Source organism: Microtus oregoni, unplaced genomic scaffold (genome assembly GCF_018167655.1).
Source record: "Microtus oregoni isolate MIOR12 unplaced genomic scaffold, Mior012 000009F_ref0000495, whole genome shotgun sequence".
Taxonomy (NCBI): domain Eukaryota; kingdom Metazoa; phylum Chordata; class Mammalia; order Rodentia; family Cricetidae; genus Microtus; species Microtus oregoni.
Genome location: NW_024543068.1, coordinates 24189152 through 24192574, shown reverse-complemented (window position 1 = coordinate 24192574; position 3423 = coordinate 24189152). Strand labels below are relative to the sequence as shown.

Here is a 3423-nt window from a genome sequence, read left to right as displayed (position 1 = left end):
CCTTGAGAGAGGGTCGTTGCTATGGAGACGGAAGACAAGCCCCATCTGAGGCATGTTCTCACGTTCTACTCAGTTATGCTGGACCAAGAGGGCTCAGGAAAGTCAGGCTATGATGTGCAACGGTCTTTGTAAAACACAGGAGTCTCCAGTGCTATCCCTAAGGCTGCTTGAGCTAGAGGGACATTTCATTTAGCTGAATGTGCGGTGCACGCACCAGAAACTTCCATGCGAGCAGGGACATTAGGAAGATTTGTGTGGTCTTGGAGTTCCAGTACTTCATCTTTCCTGGCCTCCTGCAATCTATGGGAATCTAGCTGGGTTCTTTGTCCCCAGCCCCTGCAGAGCCTGCATGGTGATCGTTCCATGCCTGTGGAAGGCTCACATGGGGAGCCATACAATTATGTAGACGAGGTGACCCTGTTCTCAGACAGAACTGTTTGTGGATCATGGAAAGTCACAGTGAACAGCCAGGGATACTTCAGGCAACAGCAGAAGCTGTCTCTCAGGTCCATCTGAATCTTTAGCGCGAATCCACCTGTAAGGAAAAAGCCTAAGATGAGCCACTCCACCGGCACAAAGAAATCCAGTCAGGCCAAATCAAACCAAATTAAAATGCCCATGTTTTATTAAATGCAGCACTCTCGGGTGGCCGAGAGCATGTCAGGGGAGACAGAAAACCGGGGAGCACATGCAAAACCCAGGACCATGTGTTCTTCCTTTGGGCACCCACTTAAATACCCTGGGGAGGGGTCAAGACTTGGCATGCTGGGATTTGGAGTCCAGACCAATGCAACTCCCAGGCCAAGGGGCTGGGATGGAGGCCAGGGGCTGGGGTGACCCTCCCAGCTTAACATTAATGCTTTACCCTTTTCACTCAAAAAGAGCACATGATGGAAGCATGGCTGGAAAAGTTATCTGTGGACTGTCTTTGGGAGAGAAGGACCCTTCACCTTTGGAGATACAGAAGCCAACATGGCTACCCCTGAGGAGTGAGGAGAAGGGTCAGGACTGCTGACTTGACAGCATTGTGGCTATCAATTGTGTCACTTAGACTGAATTTGGCCTAAGTTCTAACCAGTTGATTGTGATCAGTCATTTTAGACGGTGAATGGACAGGGTACGCGGCTGTCCCAGAGTCCAGGAGGAGGTCTTGTGGGCTCAGTGTTACACTCTCCATCCCTGTTAAGGTGTCTGGTCTTCCTGATGAGAACAGAACATAGAAATTGACCAGGTAGAGCAGGGCCTCCAACCAAGGCAGCAGTTCAAGGATGAACATCCCCCAGAGGCCAGGGGTGTCGCAAGAGAGCTGTGCTCTTGTGTCTTTCTTGTCTTCTAAAGAGACCCTCTGCCTGGCCTGTATGCAGTCGCATGCTTGAAACTGAGAGGCGGCGCCCGCACACCAGGCTGGGGCTATAGACTCCAGCTCACTCCTCATCCCTCACCCAGGTTTCTACCGTAAGTCCTTCCAAAGTAGGCTCCGGGCTAGCAGTTCAATGACCCCCTAATTCCTGGACCCCCTTCCTGACACGCAGGAAGCTCCCCCGCACCACCACACACATTTAAATTTCCAACAATGCATCTATTAAAAAACTCGCTAAAACTCACCCCATGTGTTCATGAATTCCATGCTTAGAATTTTCAAGGCAAGAACCTGAAGACACCCAGCTCATGGCAGCTATGGTGCTCACTAAGTACAGAACCTAACTCCTTGGGAAAGGAAAGGCAATCTCCTCAAATATGTCTTAATAATCCTTACCACTGTCCCCCATGGGCCCTCTCCCTCCCAGGTGCCACACATCACTGCTCCATTTTATTCCCTTGACTTCTTAGAAAGAGGGAAGCAGCCAGGAACTAGCATCCCACCAACTCCTCAAAGGCAGCAAGACCACAGAAAGCCTAGTGAGACAGGGCCGTGGGGAAGCTTGATCTCTAGAAAAGGACGGGCAAACCCTACAGAAATGGCTCCTGAGAAAATGCATTGGTTTGGAGGGGACCCAAGCCCCTCCGTTGCCATGACAGCTTGGGCTCTGTTGCAGCCCCAGTGGGGTCTGACACTCATTAGCCCACTCCCGAGAAAAGCCAGAGGAGACCCACAGAGCACTTACAGCGCAGAGTCCCTGGGGTTCGAGTCACAATGTCATTTGTCCATCCCTTTGTCACCTGGGATGAAAGCAAGTTACTAATTACTTCTGTCTATTTCTGTTCATAGGGCACAGGTTTTCCATCCTGGCCGTTCAGATTCCAGACAGTGAGAGAGAAGAAGGGGGGAAAGATGCAGGCTAAAACCTCTAGAAGCAGGGGACACAGGAAAGGCTCAACACACCAGATACCACCCACAGGCTGCTTGCTCCCTGGCCTCAGCCTGGTAGCATAGAGCCAGGCAATGCAATCAAACAGATACCACCCAGGGCTGGCATTTATAGCCCACCTACCCTAGCATAGTCAGGTGGTTTCTGAGTCCTAACATTAAAATCTTCTAGATAGCACCAGGACACAAGGGTACAATTGCCGTGACTGGGCTGGTCATATGGCTAAGCGGCAGAGTGCTTATCTAGCATGTGTGAGGCTCTAGGTATAAGCTCCAACATGGCAAAAAAAAAAAAAAAAAAAAAAAAAAAAGAGGAAGAGCCAGGACGGGGAGAGAAAACAGAGAAAGGGAGGAGGTGGGGCAGAGGGGGGGGGGGTCGTCATCATTATGTAAACGAAAAAGGTTTGAGAAGGCATGTGACCAGTAGGATTTGAACCTAAGAAGTCTGCCTTTAAGACCATCTTAATCGTTCTGGGGTACCCATTTACAGCATTCATTCTAATTTGGCCTGGAACAAATAACGCACACAGGCAGTTAGGGCGCAGCAGCACCCTGCGCCCACACTTCTGCCCCTTCCTTTACCGATTCTGGACAATCGCTATAGAGGCAACAGTCAATCCCACCCTATCCAGGGCTAAAGAAAAGTGAGCTGCAGACTCCTTTGTTCCAGGGGTAAATTCTATTTCCTCTTCTATTGTCTCGGGCTTCGGAGTGAGGTAACATGACACCCAGCGTATCCTGCTTTTGAAAGGAAACTTCGGTGGTGGTTGGTAAATTACCATTCACAGCTCTGACTGCTGGAGTCACCGGAGAGGAGAGAGAGCCGCCGCACCTGGTGTCTGTAATTACAGGCTTTCACCGGAGGAAAGAAGGGATGAAACAGCCAAATACAGCTGAGCGCCGAGAAGGGGAGGGTTGGCGCAGGGCTGGGCAGGAAGAGCCTGCAGCTGAAGATGCTGCCCGGCCGCCCCGCCCCAACTCTGCACCCTCCTCTCCTTCCTTGGGGCTTGTCTGTTTCCTTTTCTCTCTGTTTTCGCTCATCTCAGAACTCTTTGTCCGGCTTCCCACAGCAGCGTCTGGCGGGTCATCACGAGGAAATCAAAGCTCTTGAGGCA

The 3423-nt window shown here is 51.0% G+C and overlaps 1 long non-coding RNA gene across 1 annotated transcript; it reads right to left on the bottom strand.

The window, feature by feature from the left end:
- Positions 1 to 507: 507 nt before the first annotated feature.
- On the bottom strand, positions 508 to 3154 carry LOC121452201. The gene is made up of 3 exons (XR_005974823.1): positions 3088 to 3154; positions 2106 to 2160; positions 508 to 535 (listed from the first exon to the last, which is right to left on the bottom strand). It is a non-coding gene; the product is annotated as an uncharacterized LOC121452201 (long non-coding RNA).
- Positions 3155 to 3423: the final 269 nt, after the last annotated feature.